A 20368-nucleotide genomic window follows, 5' to 3' on the forward strand; every position below is an offset into this window, starting at 1 on the left:
TCAGTACAGTCCTTCCATGTCCATCCATGCAACCACAGATGGCAAGAATCCATTCACTTTCCTGGCCAAGTAATATTCTATTGTGTATATGTACCACCTCCTCTTTATCCATTCTTCCATCGACAGACACCCAGGCTGCTTCCATATCTTGGCTATTGTAAACAATGAAGCAATGAACATATGGATGCACATGTCCCCTTGAAGTAGCATTTGGGTGTCTTCAGATAAATGCCCTGAACTGAGATTACAGGTTCTTCTTTGTCTCTTGTTATAGCCTTTGTTTTAAAGTCTATTTTGTCTCGTATAAGTATTGCTATCTCAGCTTTGTTTTGTTTCTTTTTTTATTTCCATTTTCATGAAATATCTTTTCCCATCCCTTTACTTTCTGTATGTGTGTGTGTCTTTCAATCTGAAGAGAGTCTCTCGTAGGCAGCATATGTATGGGTCTTGTTTTCTTATCCATTCAGCCTTCCTATGTCTTTTGAGTGGAGCATTTAATCCATTTACATTGAAAGTAATTGTTGACAGATATGTAGCTATTGCCATTTTATTATTCATCATTTTGATCTTTTTTTTTTTTTAAATCTTAAAGAAGTCCCTCTAACATTCCTTGTAATATTGGTTTGGTGATGATAAACTCTTTTAGCTTTTTCTTGTCTGGGAAGCTCTTTATCTGTCCTTCGATTCTAAATGATAGTTTTCCTGGGTAGAGTAATCTTGGTTACAGGTCCTTGCTTTTCATCACGTTGAATATTTTGTGCCAATCCCTTCTGGCCTGTTGAGAAATCAGCTGACAATCTTATGGGAACTCCCTTATAAGTTACTAGTTGCCTTTCTCTTGTTGCTTTTAGGATTCGCTCTTTGATTTTAATCTTTACCATTCTAATTATAATGAGTCTTGGTATGGGTTTGTTTGGGTTCATCTTGTTTGGGTTCATGTTGTTTGGCACTCTCTGCAGTTCCTGGACTTGTGTGTCTATTTATTTCACCAGGTTAGGAAAATTTTGAGCGATTATTTCTTCAAATAGTTTCTCAATTCCTTGCTTTCCCTCTTCTCCTTCTGGTACCCCATCATGCAGATGTTGTTATGCTTGATGTTGTCCCAGAGGTCTCTTATATTATCCTCATTTTGGGGGGAGTCTTTTTTGTTTTTGCTGTTCTAATTGGGGTTTTTCTGCTACCTTGTATTCCAAATCACTGATACAATACGATCCTCTGCTTCACTAGTCCACTGGTGATTCCTTCTAGTGCATCCTTCATTTCAGTTATTGTATTCTTTGCTTCTGACTGTTTTTTTTAATGGTTTTTATATCTTGTTTTATGCTTGCTATCTTTTTGTTGAAGTTTTTACTAAGTTCTTCGAGCATCCTTATAACCATGGTTTTGAACTCTGTATCTGGTAGGCTGCTTGCCTCCATTTTGTTTAGTTCTTTTTCTGGATTTTTCTCTTGTTCTTTCATTTGGGACACATTTATTTGTTTCCTCATTTTGGCTGTCTCTCTGTGTTTGTTTCTGTGTATTAGGTAGATAGATCTCTTACGTTTCCCAGTCTTGGACAGATAGCCTTATGCAGTAGGTGCCCTGTGGGGCCCAGTGGCACAATCTCCCTGGTGACCTGCACCAGGTGCTCCAGGAATGTCCCCTGTGTGAGTTGTGTGTGCCCTCCTTTTATAGTTGAGCCTTGGTTGCTGTTGGCACATCAGTGGGTGGGATCGGCTGATTGGCTATGGGTTTTGGACATGTCCATAGCTTACAGGCTACTGTGGCGGGGGGGCTTACCCCACTGAGTGGGGATTCACCCCAGTGGACTCTGGTGTCTGTTGAGACCGCCCTTTAGGTGTGCCACTTGTGGGGCTAGTTGGGTGGTGCTCTGCTGTGGTCTGAAGCCAACCTCCAAGTATGTTGGTTCTAGGGCCTCTTAGAAAAGGCTCTGGTGCAGGCCCAGGTTGCCCACTGCCTGTTACTGGCCAGAGACTACCTGGTAAGAGCTACAAAGTGATCCATGGTTGTTCGCTGCCTATGCTAACCGTGGAGGAGAGTGGGAGAGGCCATACTGAGAACAAAGGACGTCTGCCATCAGTACCAGGTCTAGGGTAGTTCTGCAAAATGCCAGGACACCTCAAGTCCTTCTGCCTCCTGCTGGCTCCTGTAAGGTTTAGCCACTAATAAAGCCTCGGGTGGTGGGCGAGCTGGGTGAGGCAGGGTCTAAGTGAGTCAGCAGGGCGGAGCAGTAGAGCTCACCAGACCGATCAGATTCAGATTTGGCCGTAAGCATAGGGGGCGGGCGCAACACAGGAAAGATGGCTCCCACTTGCTGGCTGCACAAGAGGAAAACCTCCTCACAAGGAGATGGCAACTGTCCTCCAGCCCTCAATCTGAAGCAACACAACTCATTCTGCCCCTTGTATGTCTCCGACAGCCCCGGAGTTACTGTTCCTCCACTGGAGCCCAAGGTGAGTGCCTGCGAGTGAGAGAGTCTGTGTGAGGGAGCTTTAAAAGGATGCCTAGATTTCCCACCGCTGTTTGTCCTGCCTGGATGGTCAGAATTCCCACTGTTTTTCACAGTCAGATGTTGTGGGGGCTCCTTTTCCCAGCACCAGTACTCTGAGTTGGGGAGGTGGGTGGGGGTTGGGGTCCCTCGCTCCTTTGGGAGGAAACTCCAAGGCCGAGATATCCCTCCTGGTTTTCAACTGCCGCCCAGAGGTTTGGGGTTAGCCAGTTCTGTGTCTCCACTCCTCCTACCAGTCTCAACGTGGCTTCTTCTTTATGTCCTTAGTTATAAAACTGTTCAGCGAGACTTCAGATGGTTCTCCAGGTTGATTGTTATGTAATTCAGTTGTAATTTTAATTTGTTCATGGAAAGAAGCAGCACAGTGTTTACCTATTCTGCCATTTTGGATCTCCTCACACTTATTTTCAATGCCTGAGGTTTGAGAGGTGGGTGTTTGGAGGCCTGACTGTGTTAAATGATTTCTCCCCATTATCCCATAGTTGACCTCACAGTAGCCCTGTTAGTTTTCAGGCAACTTGAATTTCTGTGCTCTGTGTTTCTAGTTTGGTCAGAAACAAGGTGGTGAATGTTCTTCCATTATTAGTGCTCTAATTTTTAAAAATTGTGTAATAATGCTCAAATATGTCTCTATTGTAAAAGAATCCAACAATACTGAATAAACTGTGTGTAATGATGAGCGGGGAAAAGAAGGAGGAGGGACACATGCTAGAATGGGGCTAATTAATTTATTTAGCAATATCTAATCAATGTATTTAGTAATATGCAACAGCAAAAGACAGAGGCAATTAATAGAATATGTTAATGTCAGAAAGTAAAGGTGGTTAATACTAAACTATATACATTGATAACAATGTCATGTCAAAGGAGTACACATACATATAAGTTTAAGAGATCTCAACATATGTTTACTATTGATCAAAAATCACTTGGCTAAATATATAAATAACATCAGTAAGGCATATCCAAAAGCAGTAATAAGCTCTATAGGATAGTAACTATCACAGTAGATGTCAAAAGCTCACCACACTGGGGGAGAACAGCACTAGAAAAGTCATAAATCAAAACGTTGTCAGGTCTGTAGCTGAGAGAAACTCAGTCATCTCCCATACCGCTGCTTGTTCCCAAGAATGCTGTTGTTGTCTGTGTTGTTGTTGTTGTTAAAAGTCAAGGCGTCTTCTGATGTTGTAAGCTGCAAGCTGCATACAAGTTTTTTAGATGTTAACAAGTTTTTAAGAAAGCTAACCGTGGGGAACAACACTGGAGAGGTCAGGAACCAGCCAGACTTCACCAGGTTCGTGGCTAAAAGTCAGGACAACCCCTGGTGTTGTAAGCTGCATGTTGCTGGAAGTCTTCAAAATGTTAGAATGATGAGAAATCACCAATGACAAATGACCAAATGATGAAATAATAATAATAATTACACTGCCAACTGACGTCTGTCATATATTTTCTCAGATGAACCTTAGAGCCAAGTTTCTTGATCCTGCCTCGCCCTCCGGGAATGGCCAGTTACTGATATGAATGCTGCCCATCGGGCCGAAGGGCCAACTCATCTAGATGAGCAACAAGGCCTGGCGATGTGCCTGTGACATCGTCCTGATATAACTTAGCTACTTCTTCACTTCATCTGCTGATGTGGGCGAAACAGACAGAACAAAGAGGGAATTCTCTCAACCCCTGATCAAGAATTTCTTTAACCCTAAGCTAACCATCACCTCACAACACGGACAGAGCAACAAACACCATCTCATATCTCCCCCACTCAAGAGAATAAGACCAAACAGAAAACCTCATCTCATGTCTCCCCTGCTCAGGAGAATGAGACCAAAGGAGGAATTTACTCAACCCCTGATCACAGCACAGAAATCACCTCACGTATAGGAACAGATAAAAGCTAATAGACAAAAGCTCACATCAACCAATGAAGGCAAATTTTCTTCAACACCTTCCCTATACTGTGAAATGCCACTTTACTTCTCCTTGACACTTCTCCCTTCCTAGAGGTAATCGCTCTTTTGTTTGTTTATACCCATATCCATATATGCAATATATGAATGTATAGTTTTAAAATGCATAGATGGAATAACACTATATATATAGTTCTGAAACTTTATTTTTCAACCGGGTGATCGTTCCATGTCAGAATACACAGATCTACTGTATTATTTCTAATAGCTACATGGTATTTTATTTTAAGACCATCCTATAATTTATGCAACCATTTGGGGTCCATTTCCATAGTTTCCAGTTTTTTTGCTATAATAAACAGTGCTTCAGTGACTGACTATCTATCCATCTATCTATCTATCTATCTATCTATCTATCTATCTATCTATCTATCTATCTATCTAAATACATGTGAGTATTTTGGTCAGAGGGATTTTTACACATGTAGTTGATGTGATTTCTGAGTCAAAGAGATGTACTTTAAATTTTTTGGTAGGTATTTCCATATTACCTTCCTGAAAGTGTTCAGTAATTTACATTATCACCAACTGGGCATGAGAGTATCCATTTCTATGCACATTCTCCAACACTGGGTATTTTGAATCTTTAACATTTTTGCTAATAGGATGGGAAAATGATGATATCTTGTTGTAGATTACATTTTGAGGATTCTTTCTAATTAAGTGATCCAAATCCATTTCAATGTGGGAAAGAATGGACTATTCAGTAAATACTGTTGGGATAGTTGCCTCTCCATTGTGAAAGAATTGCAATTAAAAAAACAAAAGTAAAGTTCAGGTGTGTTAAAGATAAAATATGTTTTTTAAAACTACAGAAGTTGTATAGGTATTACATAAGATCATTTTTAAGTCTTGTAAGTGAAAAGGCTTTTTTCTAGCATGACATAAATGTAGAAGGCATCAAAGAAATGACAGATTTGAGCATATAAAATATAACACTATGGAAAAAAGTATCATTAACAAAGTAAAAGACCACTACATACATAACTGATAAAGGATTTATATATTAATATTCAAAGAACTACAAATGCAATAAGAAAGAGGTAAGTATAGGAAGAAACATAAATGACTATATACAGTATGCAAATATTTTCTACTTCATTTCTTATCTGAGAAATTAAAACAGTACCGAGTGCATGGTTAATTTTATGTGTTAACTTGGCTGGGCCACAGTGACTGTATATTTGGTAAAACACTATTCTAAGGACTTCGGAAAAATGGCGGAGTGAGGTGAGCCTCTGTAAAGCTCCCCTGGAATTAACAAAGAATCGAACAACAAAAACTCCACAAAGGACTCCCTGCACGGCAGACAGGCAAGACGAAGAGGCCCACTACCGACTGAAATCACCTACAGGTGGGAGATTCGCGCGTGGAGGGAGGAGGAAAGGGAGAAGTGCGCGAGACGGAGCCCCGCGGGCGCAGGACGCAGACCTCGCTCAGTGCACCGAGCTCGCTGCTTCCCGGAACTACCGCAGCTGCGGGAGATCGGACTGCTAGGGCTCCGCCAGGGCTCCACAGGGCTGAGGGGACAGCATATAACACGGCTGAACCCAACGCTCACGGCAGAGACCTCGGAGTAAAGACTGAGGGAAAAAGGCTGAAAACGGTGGTTTAAGCCCGCACTGCCGAGCAGAGAACGGAGCCTTAGGCACTGAGACTAGCCGCCCCCTCCCTCCCCTCCCAGAGCTCGCCCCGCCCCCACCTGCCCGGTGCTAGAAGCGAAACAGTAGCAGTGTCAGATCAAAACAACAGAAAATTTGCTATTTTGAGAACTGTGGACGCAGACACAAATTCACAGCCCAACTAGTTCCGGCAAAAGGGAGAGAGCTGTGGAAGCAGGACCGGCTGTGGTGGTGGTCGCCGCCATTGCTCTGGGCCACCTCTCACAACTCACCCCACCCCTGACCCCACCTATCTGGATGGATCCCTGCAGGAGTAAACAGAACTGCTGAAACATACGGGCTCTGAATCAGGAGCTGGAAGAGCTTTGGAACATCAAAAGCTCTCCGCATACCCACCAGGACACTGCGCCCTGTGACCTAGACAACCTATTAACAGAGGAGAAGCCCGTCTCCCAGGGAATCCCCCCATTGTGTGAGAAGTTGGAATAGTGCAGAGAAAACATAGCACTACTGTGTGGGAGAAGAAAAATAAGTTGCAGTTGGAGAAATAATAAAACATTCTACCAACAAGTACTGACAAACAAAAGAAAGACCGCTTTCTATCAACCTGTTGCAGAAGTCACTCCTGTAGATGTCTAGGAAGAGAAATAGTAAACCAGTAATCGCCATGAATAACCAAGGCAACAAGATAGCTCAGAAAGAAAGTGAAAAATCTCCAGAGAAGGCACTTAAAGATACAGAAATATGTGACTTAAATGACAGAGAATTCATGATTGCAGTTCTGAAAAAACTCAACGAGATACAAGAAAACACAGATAGGCAGTTAAATGAACTCAGAAACTCAATCAAAGAACAGCATGAGCATTTCACGAAAGAGATTGAAATTTTAAAAAAGAACCAAATAGAATTTCTGGAGATTAAGAACTCAATAGAAGAAATTAAGAATGAAATAACCAGCTTAGGTAGAAGAGTTGACCAGATGGAGGAAAGAATCAGTGACATCGAAGATAGAAACCTGGAAATGACACAGATAGAAGAAGAAAGAGACTTGAGACTTAAAAGAAATGAAAGAACTCTACAAGAACTTTCTGACTCCATCAGAAAGAGCAATATAAGAATAATGGGCATACCAGAAGGAGAAGAAAGAGAGAAGGAAACAGAGAATATATTCAAACAAATTGTCGATGAGAACTTCCCAAATTTGTGGACAGAACTGGACCCTCGAATCCAAGAAGCAAATAGAACACCTAGTTACCTCAATCCCAACAGGCCTTCTCCAAGGCACATTGTATTGAAGCTGTCTAAAATCAATGACAAAGAAAGAATCCTCAAGGCAGCCAGGGAAAAGAAGACGGTAACTTACAAAGGAAAGCCCATTAGATTATCATCAGATTTTTCAGCAGAAACTCTACAAGCCAGGAGGGAGTGGAACCAAATATTCAAACTATTGAAAGAGAGAACTCATGAGCCAAGAATAATATATCCAGCAAAGCTATCCTTTAGATATGAAGGAGGAATAAAGACCTTTCCAGACATACAGAAGCTGAGGGAATTTTCTAATACACGACCTGCACTACAAGAAATACTAAAGGAGGCTATTCGACCACCATCAACAGGGACAATTTGTGGCAACCAAAACTCAAAAAGGGGGAGAGTAAAGGCCTGAACCGGAATATGGGAATGGAGAAAGTAAGCGTGCTGAAGAAAATTGAATACTCTAATTATCAAACTTTCTTTTACATAAACTTAAGGGTAACCACTCAAAAAAAAAAATCCAGAACTGAAATATATACTGAAATAAAAGAAGAAACAGAGGGAAACATCATAGAATACCACCACACAGAAATAATAGACAACAACAAAAAGGCAAAGAAACAATGGAGACACAGCCTTACCAGAAAACTAAAGATACAATGACTGGAAATCCTCACATATCAATAATTTCCCTAAATGTAAATGGACTGAACTCACCAATAAAAAGGCACAGAGTAGCAGATTGGATCAAAAAACTAAACCCAACCATATGCTGTCTCCAAGAGACACATCTCAGCTACAAGGACAAGCATAGACTCAAAGTGAAAGGGTGGAAATTGACACTCCAAGCAAATGGTACCCAGAGAAAATCAGGTGTAGCCATAATGATATCAGATGAAACAGACTTCAAGGTGGAAAAGATAACAAGAGACAAAGATGGACATTTCATAATTGTGAAGGGGACTGTACAACAAGAAGACATAACAGTCATCAGTATTTATGCCCCCAATCAGGGAGCACCGAAATACACCAAGCAACTACTAACACAACTAAAGGGAGAAATTGACCAAAACACAATTATACTAGGGGACTTAAATACACCATTGACAGCTATGGATAGATCATCCAAACAGAAAATAAATAACGAAATAGTAGCCTTAAATGACACATTAGATGAAATGGACATAATTGACATTTATAGAGCACTTCATCCTAAAACATCAGACTACACATTCTTTTCTAGTGTACATGGATCATTCTCAAGGATAGACCATATATTGGGACATAAAATCAGTCTCAACAAATTTAAGAAGATTGAAATCGTACCATGCATATTCTCTGATCACAAGGCTTTGAAATTGGATATCAACTGTAAAAAGAAAGCGGGAAAAAACACAAATACATGGAGATTAAACAACATACTTTTAAAGAAGGACTGGGTCAAAGAAGAAGTTAGAGGAGAGATCAAAAGATACATAGAAACAAATGACAATGAAAATACATCCTACCAAAACTTTTGGGATGCAGCGAAAGCAGTTTTAAGAGGGAAATTTATCTCATTACAGGCCTATCTCAAGAAACAAGAAAACTCCCAAATAAATAACCTCATGTTACACCTTAAAGAACTAGAAAAAGAAGAACAAGTAAAACCCAAGGTCAGCAGAAGAAAGGAAATAACAAAAATTAGAGCAGAAATAAATGAAATAGAGAACAAAAAGACAATAGAAAAAATTAATGTGACAAAGAGCTGGTTCTTTGAAAAGATTAACAAAATTGACAAACCCTTGGCTAGACTTACTAAGATAAAAAGAGAGAAGACACTGATTAACAAAATCAGAAACGTAAAAGGGGAAGTTATCACGGACATCACAGAAATACAAAGGATCATCCAAGAATACTATGAAGGACTATATGCCACCAAATTCAACAACCTAGAAGAAATGGACAAGTTCTTAGAAACATATAGCCTTCCAAGGCTGAACCATGAAGAACTGGAAAATCTAAACAGACCGATCACCAGTAACGAAATTGAATCAGTCATCCAAAACCTTCCCAAAAGCAAAAGTCCGGGACCAGATGGCTTCACTAGTGAATTCTACCAAACCTTCAAAGAGGATCTAATACCAATTCTGCACAAACTCTTCCAAAAAATAGAAGAAGAGACAGTACTCCCCAACTCATTTTATGAAGCCAACATTACCCTGATACCAAAACCTGGTAAGGACAGCACAAAAAAAGAAAACTACAGACCAATATCTCTGATGAATACCGATGCAAAAATCCTAAATAAAATTCTAGCAAATCGAATACAACAATGCATTAAAAAGATTATTCATCACGACCAAGTGGGGTTCAACCCCGGGGGCACAAGGATGGTTCAACATAGGCAAATCCATCAATGTGATACATCATATAAACAAAATAAAGGACAAAAATCATATGATTATATCAATTGATGCAGAAAAAGCATTTGACAAGATACAACATCCATTTATGATTAAAACACTTAATAAAATAGGTATAGAAGGAAAATACCTTAACATAATAAAGGCCATATATGACAAGCCCTCTGCTAATCTCATAATTAATGGAAAAAAACTGAAGCCCTTTGCTCTACGTTCAGGAACACGACAGGGATGTCCCCTATCACCTCTGCTTTTCATCATCGTGTTGGAAGTCCTTGCCAGAGCAATCAGGCAAGAGAAAGAAATAAAAGGCATCCAAATTGGGAATGAAGAAGTTAAATTATCACTCTTTGCAGATGACATGATGCTATATATAGAAAACCCTAAAGACTCCACCAAAAAGCTATTAGAAACAATCAATGAATACAGTAAAGTTGCTGGCTACAAAATCAACGCACAAAAGTCCATTGCCTTCCTATATACTAACAATGAAATCTCAGAAAAAGAAATACAAAAAACAATTCCTTTTGCAATTACAACAAAAAGAATAAAATACCTAGGAATAAACTTAACCAAGGATGTGAAAGACCTATATGCTGAAAACTATAAGACTTTTTTGAAAGAAATTGAAGAAGACACAAAGAAATGGAAAGACATTCCGTGCTCATGGATTGGAAGAATCAACATAGTTAAAATGGCCATATTACCCAAAGCAATATACAGATTCAATGCAATCCCCATCAAAATCCCAATGGCATATTTTAAAGAAATAGAACAAAAAATCATCAGATTTGTTTGGAACCACAAAAGACCCCGAATAGCCAAACAATCTTAAGAAAAAAGAACAATAATGGAGTTATCACACTTCCTGACTTTGGCTTGTACTACAGGGCTACAATAATCAAAACAGCATGGTATTGGCAGAAAAACAGACACATAGACCAATGGAATAGAATTGAGAACCCAGAAATAAAACCACATAAATATGGAAAGATAATTTTTGACAAAGAAGCTAAAAACATACAATGGAGCAAAGACAGCCTCTTCAATAAATGGTGCTGGGAGAATTGGATAGCCACGTGCAAAAGAATGAAACTGGACTGCTATTTGTCACCATGTACCAAAGTTAATTCAAAATGGATCAAAGACTTAAGCATAAGACCTGACACAATAAACTGCATAGAAGAAAACATAGGTACTAAACTTATGGACCTTGGGTTCAAAGAGCATTTTATGAACTTGACTCCAAAGGCAATGGAAGTAAAAGCTAAAATAAACGAATGGGACTATATGAAACTTAAAAGCTTCTGCACAACAAAAGAAACCATTTACAAAATAAAGAGGCCACCAACTGAATGGGAGAAGATTTTTGCAAACAGTACCTCCGATAAGGGGCTAGTATCCAGAATATACAAGGAACTCATGCAACTCAACAACAAAAAAACAAACAACCCAATTGAAAAATGGGCAGAGGACTTGAAGAGACATTTCTCCAAAGAGGACATACAAATGGCAAATAGACATATGAAAAAATGCTCAACATCACTAATCATCAGAGAAATGCAAATCAAAACCACAATGATATATCACCTCACCCCAGTCAGAATGGCTATCATCAACAAGACAAATAGTAACAAATGTTGGAGAGGCTGTGGAGAAAAAGGAACCCTCATACACTGTTGGTGGGAATGCAGACTGGTGCAGCCGTTATGGAAGGCAGTGTGGAGGTTCCTCAAAGAATTACTAATAGAATTACCATATGACCCAGCAATCCCTCTCCTGGGTATCTACCCAAAAAATCTGAAAACATTTAGGGATAAAGACACGTGTGCTCCAATGGTCATTGCAGCTTTGTTTACTGTGGCCAAGACATGGAAACAACCAAAATGTCCTTCGATAGATGAATGGATAAAGAAGTTGTGGTATATATACACAATGGAATACTATTCGGCAGTAAGAAAAGATGATATAGGAACATTTGTGACAAAATGGAAGAATCTTGAGAGAGTAATGCTGAGCGAAACAAGTCAGACAGAAAAAGCAGAGAACCATGTGATTTCACTGATATGTGGTATATAAACCAAAAACAACAAAAGAACAAGACAAACAAATGAGAAACAGAAACTCATAGACACAGACAATAGTTTAGTGGTTGCCAGAGGGTAAGGGGGGCGGGGGGTGGGGGGTGGGAGATGAGGGTAAGGGGGATCGAATATATGGTGATGGAAGGAGAACTGACTCTGGGTGATGAACACACAATGGGATTTATAGATGATGTAATACAGAATTGTACACCTGAAATCTATGTAATTTCACTAACAATTGTCACCCCAATAAATTTAATTAAAAAAAAAAAAAGAAAAATAGTAGCTTCCAAGATGTTAGAGGGCTTATTTTGATATCTACATCTATAAAAATAAATAAAGGAATGACAAAAACAAAACAAAACAAAAAATAACATTCTAGATATTTCCCTGAGGATATTTTTGGATGAGATTTACATTTGAATTAGTAGACTTTGAGTAAAGCAGATTTCTCGCCACAATAATGTGGGTGGGCCTCCCCCAATCAGTTGAAGACATGACTAGAACAAAAGGCTGACCTCCCCTGAGCAAGAGGGGACTCCCCAGACTGCCTTAAGATTTCATCTGTAACATCGGCCCTTCTGAGTTTGCCAGCAGACTGCCTTTGGACTTGAACTGTAACTCTTTCCTGAGTCTCCAGCCTGCTGGGCTTCTCCATCAGATTTTGGACTCATCAAACCACCACAATCACGTGAGTCAATTCCTTGCACAAGTCTCTTTCTATGTATATATGAGTATACATCCTATTGGTTTGTTTCTCTGGAGGACCCCGACTAATACACTGAGTTACTAAATTAAAAAATGATATTTTTCCTTGTTGGCAGGGTTATGAGGTCTCTTACAGACTGTTAGGGGAGACAGAGTTGATTTACCTGGGGAAGGTAATTGTGAATATTTATAAAAATTTCAAATGTGCACATATCCCATTTAATATAGCAGCACCACTTTTGGGAAATGTACAGGTGCACAAGTATTTATGTAAAAGGATGTTCCTGCAGCATTTTTTTATGATAGGGAAAAATGGAGCTACTTTTTGTTATTCATTCATTTATTTATCAAATGCCAAATTCCTACTCTGTTTTATGTACTGTTTTAGGCACCTGGGTAGACAGTAATGAATAAGACAGACATGGAGATGGCTGTCACGGGCTTCCCAGTCGAGAGGGAATAATCACATATTAAACAAATGAACAGACAAATATGTAAATCAATCTGTTGTAGCACAATAGAAGATAATATTGAGGGGGGATGGTTATTTGAAATTGGGTGATCAGAGAAAGCATCTCTACAGAGTGACATTGGATGGGGTGATTACTTTGTAAGTTATATAAATGTTGAATCATTATGTTGCACACCTGAAACTAATATAACATTGTATGTCAACTGTAATTGAAAAATAAAAATTATTTTAAAAATACTAATCAATCAATTAATTAATTAATTAATTTAAACAGAGCATGACATTGGAGAGAAAAGCTGAAAACAGGGTGAGCCAGCTGGGTAAAGTGTGGAGGAAACAGTATGTGCAGAGGTTGGGAGTGTGGCCCTGCTTGAAGCCAGGCCAGCAGAGTGATGCCAGTGAGGTGGGATGGTCCCCGAGGAACCTGCAGAGAGAAGCAGGGTCGGATGCCACAGGGCCTGGCAGGCCATGAGGAGGGGATCAGAATGGGAAGCCATTGAATGGTTTTATTGAGGGCAATGGCATCATCCAATTTATGTTCTTCAAAGCTCCCTCTGGCTGTGGTGTGAACTGATGATAAGGACTAAAGGAAAGACCAGGTTAAAAGCTTTTGCAGTAGTCCAATGAGAGATCATGGTTGTGGCAGAGCTGGAGGGAAACAGATTCGTACGACATATATTCTGGAGAGGAAAGAAATAGGACTTGATGGTCAATTGAATGTGGGTAATAAAGAAGAAGGCATCAAGTCAGGCTTTCTGACCACTATACACCTATCAGAATGGCTAAATAAAAATACTAACAACACAAGTGCTGGTGAGGATATGGAGCACCTGAATCTCTCATATATTGCTGGGAGGAATGCAGAATGGTACTCTGGCAAACAGATTGACGGGATCTTAAAAAATTCAACATTGAGTTCCGGTGAAGAGGAGATACCCCCGCAGTTGTCGCCGCATCGGGAATTTCTGGCTCTTTTCTCTTCGCCTTAAATTCGGGTGTCTTTTATGAATAATCAAAAGCAGCAAAAGCCAACGCTATCAGGCCAGCATTTTAAAACCAGAAAAAGAGAGGAAAAAGAGAGGTTTGACCCCACTCAGTTTCAAGACTGTATTATTCAAGGTTTAACTGAAACTGGTACTGATTTGGAAGCAGTAGCAAAGTTTCTTGATGCTTCTGGAGCAAAACTTGATTACCGCCGATATGCAGAAACACTCTTTGACATTCTGGTGGCCGGCGGAATGCTGGCCCCAGGTGGTACACTGGCAGATGACATGATGTGTACAGATGTCTGTGTGTTCGCAGCACAAGAAGACCTGGAGACCATGCAAGCATTTGCACCGGTGTTTAACATGTTAATCAGGCGCTACAAATACCTGGAGAAAGGTTTTGAAGAGGAAGTAAAAAAGTTACTGCTGTTCTTAAAGGGTTTTTCAGAGTCGGAGAGGAACAAGCTGGCTATGTTGACTGGTGTTCTTCTGGCAAATGGAACACTTAATGCATCCATTCTTAATAGCCTTTATAATGAGAATTCGGTTAAAGAAGGGGTTTCAGCAGCTTTTGCTGTAAAGCTCTTTAAATCATGGATAAATGAAAAATATATCCATGCAGTAGCTTCAAGTCTTCGGAAAGTCAGCATGGATAACAGACTGATGGAACTTTTCCCTGCCAATAAACAAAGCATTGAACTCTTCACAAAGTATTTTACGGAGGCAGGCTTGAAAGAGCTTTCAGAATATGTTCGGAATCAGCAAACCATAGGAGCTCGTAAGGAACTCCAGAAAGAACTTCAAGAACAGATGTCCCGTGGTGATCCATTTAAGGATATAATTTTGTGTGTCAAAGAGGAGATGGAAAAAAACAACATCCCAGAACCTGTTGTCATTGGAATAATCTGGTCCAGTGTACTGAGCACTGTGGAATGGAACCAAAAGGAGGCGCTTGGAGCAGAGCAAGCCATCAAGCACTTGAAGCAATACAGCCCTCTACTTGCTGCCTTCACTACTCAAGGTCAGTCTGAGCTGACTCTGTCACTGAAGATTCAGGAGTATTGCTATGACAACATTCATTTCATGAAAGCCTTCCAGAAAATAGCGGTGCTTTTTTATAAAGCTAAGTCCTGAGTGAAGAGCCCATTCTGAAGTGGTATAAAGATGCACATGTTGCAAAGGGGAAAAGTGTCTTCCTTGAGCAAATGAAAAAGTTTGTAGAGTGGCTCAAAAATGTTGAAAAAGAATCTGAGGCTCAAGCTGAAGAAGGTGACTGACTGAATCTTGAAACTACACCCTCAGTAAAGCAAACAGGAGTTGTAGATAAAATGTCATGTCTCACGTGTCCTGGTTCTTACATCTTCCTATCTCCCTATATCACGCATGATATAAGGGCTTTCATGGTGAATTTTATTTTAACTGTTTCTATGGTTACTGGAAATGTTGGGTTTAGTTTCTAAAACCATGTTTTAAGTAGCTACAGGAGCTATAGATTTGAATCTAATGTTGCATTAGTCTTTTCAGTTATCTGCTACCTCCTGTATTTTCTACTGTAATAATGTAACTTAAGGCCTTCCACAATGAACAGTTCACTTTTTCCCTGGGTTTTCTATATACACAGTTTTCAAAATATGATTTGGTTAAAAATAATTTGTTATAAAAATTCTGTTTGCAAATTAAACTGTAAAAGTATCCAAACTCTCAAAAGGCAATGATTTGTGTGATAATTTGGTATGCCCAAAGCTCTCCTCATCAATGAAACTCTCATATACAGTAATTGAATTCATTAACATTAATCTTGAGTATGTGGACCATTGCTTACATGTTAATATTTTTTTTGCATTTTTAACCCCAGATGTCCTTGAGCTCAATTGTTTGCTCTCTGGTTTTCATTCCTTAGTGAGGCCATGGAAAATATCTTGGAAGTGAGGTCTTTGGGAAATTGTATGTGGCAGAAGTTGTGGGAAGAAGGAAGTTGAGCTTTTTCCCATTGAGAAACTTCAGCATTAAGTTTATATCTTTCCAGGCAAAACAAATGGGTATTCTTTGCATAGCATTTTCACTGTACCTTAGAAAAGTCTTGTCACTTGACGAATTTAACACTTGTCATACATTTAGATTGATAGGAAAGGATTCATGAAATAGTGTGAGGAAAGGAAATACTGTACTAAACTCAGTATATTGTTGAAAATGTTAAGTGATCAGTATGTTCTAATTGGGACTCTGAATATAAATCGTATTTCCTAATGGCTTAGGGTATTTGATGTAAAGCATGGAATACAATGATAATGATACATTCCTACTTGGTCATATAGGACCAGCTTCTTTCTCTTAACACATTCACTAATGACTCAAGTATTTGGCTATTAACCCTAGTTGCCTTTTTCTTTGCCATGAGCCAAACAAATACCAGCTCTATACAATTGATCCATTTATTTTAATGGCTGCCTTTTAAGTTTTGTCTTTCTTTTCTTGCTGTCACCCATCTATATATGTAGTCAGTGGAAAACAAAATGTGACCACAGTTTTGGTGGAGAGAGTTAATGTTAAAAGTGAACATTTTGAAAGTTGTTTTTTTTTTTTTTTTTTTTTTTGATCGTTGAAAGAAATTAGCCTGGAATAATGCCACCAGAGACTGAGTGGAAATTGCCCCTTTCAAAGGTGCCATTTTTATGAGCCAAGAATTTGGTGTTTAGTTCACCTGGAAGGAGTAACATGTAGCATAATTTGAAATAACGGTATATAGTAATCTTACGAAGAAGAGCATTATTACTGATACCATTGTGAATAGGGTGAAATTGTTAAATGAAAGTTTTTATGCACAGGCAAAATGTATTCAGTAGGTTTCTACATAGTGATCTGCTTTTACTTTGTAATTTGTAGTCCTCAAAAGACTTTTTTTTAGAAATAAAGTCCATCCTTATCAGTTTATATAGGTCAGTCTTATTAATTTTTTATTTTTTGTAAATTCCATGTTCATGTCCAGTGGTAACTATGTTATACATTCAAGTGTCTTTATTACATAAGCATTAAATAATTGCTTTTTTCGTCCTTATAACTCCCAATCTGTAAACACCTACACAGAAACCTGATGTAGCGGAAACTACATTAACATTTCTACAACCAAATCATTGCATGTTACTGCCATTCAGAGTGTACCCTGTTTTATTATATACTGTGTATAGTGAAAGAGTGTGTAGTCTTCCAGAACTACATTATGATCTTTGATCCTAGTTTTTTTCATAATGACAAAGTAGTGTTTACTAACTACAATATTACAATAAATGGGTAAGTCACGTGTGACAGTGTAAAGAAAGGGGATGCTTTCTGAAAAGACTACAGATTTTCATTTTGAATTTTAAGTGATAATTTTGGAACTCAGCTGCCAGTGCCAACTTATAATGTCTCAAATATGTAATTCTTAATACAGATGTTAAAATTGTACTTGTAATTATGGTTGGATATCTGTTCATTGATTTTCCTAACTTGGTGTCAGTTTCTAAAGATAAGTCTCCTCTTAGATGCCATAATTAAATGTGTGTTTAGAGCTGATCATAAGTTTCTTAATCTTAATTATTTCTGGGAGTATTGTCCTAAGATATGTATTATGCTGTTCTTATGAAAACTCCAAATACCAAAAATGCCACAGGATATTTTGACATAGCATAATGATGGTGGTGAGAGGAAATGCATGTGATTAAGATCTACTTCTGTTTCTCAAAGCTCATTATCACCCTTCCCCAGGAAGCCTTTTCAGACTTTTCTAATAGTACCCCAATAAATTTCAATATAGATTAAAAAAAAAATTCAACATACAATTATCATATGAGGTCTGACAATTAAGTTTGAGAACTTGTTGCAATAATATTGCTAAACTTTTTTATATCCAAGGGATTATTCATTATGAATTTGTACCAACTAGACAAACAGTTAACCAAGTTTACTATTTGGAAGTGCTGAAAAGGCTGCGTGAAAAAGTTAGACGAAAATGACCTGAACTTTTCACCAACAATTCAAGGCTCTTGCATCACGACAATGCACCAGCTCACACAGCACTGTCTGTGAGAGAGTTTTTAGCCAGTAAACAAATAACTGTGTTGCAACACCTTCCCTACTCACCTGATCTGACCCCCAATGACTACTTTCTTTACCCAAAGATCAAGGAAATATTGAAAGGAAGATCTTTTGATGACATTCAGGACATCAAGGGTAATACAATAGCTCTGATGGCCATTCCAGAAAAAAGAGTTCCAAAATTGCTTTGAAGGGTGGACTAGGCACTGGTGTCGGTGCATAGCTTCCCAAGGGGAGTACTTTGAAGGTGACCGTAGTGATATTCAGCAATGAGGTATGTAGTACTTTTTCTAGGATGAGTTTGCGAACTTAATTGTCTGACTTCATATGACTCAGCCATCCCTCTCTCGGATATTTGACCTAGAGAAATGAAAACATATGTCCATACAAAAACCTGTACATGAATGTTTAGAGTAGCTCTATCCATAATTGCCCTAAACTGAAACAACCCAAATCTCATTCAGTGGGTGTATAGATAAGCAAATTGTGGTGCAGTCATTCAATGGAACTAACTACTCAGCAGTAAAAAGAAACAAACTGTAATATTCACAATAACTAGAATGAATCTCAAAGACATTATGCTAAGTGAAAGAAGCCAGTCTCAAAAGGTTAAAGACTGTGTGATTCCATTTATGTGACTTTCTTGAAACAGTAAAACTGACACGACAGCAGATCTGTGGTTGTCAGTGGTTAGGGGTGAGGGGAAGATGTGACTATAATGGCCCTTTATCTTGATTGTGGAGGTTACAGGAATGTATGTGTGTTAAAATTCACAGAACTGTACATGTGAAACGCGTACCACTGAAAAATTTCCATTTTATTGTGTGATCTCTTTAAAAATAAAAAAGAATTAAATCTTAAAAAAAAAACAAAAAAACAAAAAATGATGCCTGGGTTTCTGGCCTGGGCAGATAGATAGATGGCGTTGCCATTTACAGAGGTGGACAGGGCTAGGAGGTGGGGTCAAATTTGGGGGAGGAAGTGAACTTGGTTTGAACTTGTGAACTTGTGAACTTGTGATGTCTCTGTACACAGCTGGATACACAAGAGTCTGGGGCTGGAGATAAATATATGGGTGTCATCAGTGATCAAAGCTACTAGATTGGATTGGAACACCTAGGGAGATGCTGGTGTAGAACAAGAGCAAAAGGGGAGCGCCTTCCAGAACAATGCCTCCAGAGCGTGGGAGCAGGAGGAGGAGCCAGGGTTGAGAGAGAGGGACCTGGAATTGGAGAATACTAGAACCTCCTCTGCTCTGCCTGGTTGTGTCCTTCAGAGACCTGTCTTGTGAGTGAGGGAGATGGCTCTCAGAGAAGGGCAGCTGGGGTGGCAGGGACTTCAAAACGAGAACAAGGGACTGGTAAGGATGATGTTAGAAAGTCAGCAGGTCTCTGCAGCTGTTTGCCATTAGATCTTGTCAAAGGTATCTGTGAACTGCACTTGACACTTCCTCTTGCTTCCTCCCCCACCCCTCCCCAACATCTGAACCTCCTCAGCCTCCACTGCTGGAGAGGCCACAAACTGGAAGCCTGGAAGCCAGTCCACAATGCTCAGTCCTGTTTTGTTTTCACCACAGAGTACTTAAACATTTTGAATTGGTTGTCAGGACATAAGATTTCCAAACAGCAGTAACAGCTGGACTTTGAACTGGAAAAATTAGAAGGTATGGCAGCAGTGAGTCCACTGGCTCCTTGGTAACAGGAGTTACATTTAGATGAACCATGCACTCTCCAGTTGGCCACAGTCCTTACTAATTCCTGCAGATCTTCCTCACCAGGATAAGAGCTGGTTGCCATTTATCACCTGTTTGTGTCATGGTTTCTGCCCTTTTGTGTAACTTGGGCTGTCCCATAGCAGTCACCCCTTCTGCAGAGTGGCACAGCAAAAGCAGAGACCTGCTTGGCTTGTTGAAACTTGGGAAGACTTATTGACGACTTTATATACACCTATATAATATGGGCACAGAGGTGAGGTGACATGACTTTTTCTAATCAACTTTTTTATTGAGGCTTAATTTACATACAAAGATGAGGGTTGTGCGCTAAGCATAAAGAACAGTTATTAGAAGGGCGGGGGGCAGGGATGAACAGAATCAGTGAGCAGCAAGCCCCTAATCGTGAGTAGTAAATTGGCATCCAGGAACATATAACCTCATCTTCACGTGGGCATGACATGTGTTATAACGACTCCAGGGGCAAGAAGACTGGGTGGATCCCCTGTTTTCCAAGAACACTGAGCAGGGCCAAGCACCCCTCCACAGGACAACATTGCTCGTGAGCCCCAC

The 20368-nt window shown here is 39.4% G+C and overlaps 1 pseudogene; it reads left to right on the forward strand.

Annotated features, from left to right (window-relative positions):
* Positions 1 to 13944: 13944 nt before the first annotated feature.
* Positions 13945 to 16941, forward strand: LOC109433979 (eIF5-mimic protein 2 pseudogene; annotated as a pseudogene).
* The last annotated feature ends 3427 nt before the right edge of the window (positions 16942 to 20368 follow it).

Source organism: Rhinolophus sinicus, chromosome 8, assembly GCF_057876585.1.
Source record: "Rhinolophus sinicus isolate RSI-liver-muscle chromosome 8, RSI-T2T, whole genome shotgun sequence".
Lineage (NCBI taxonomy): Eukaryota > Metazoa > Chordata > Mammalia > Chiroptera > Rhinolophidae > Rhinolophus > Rhinolophus sinicus.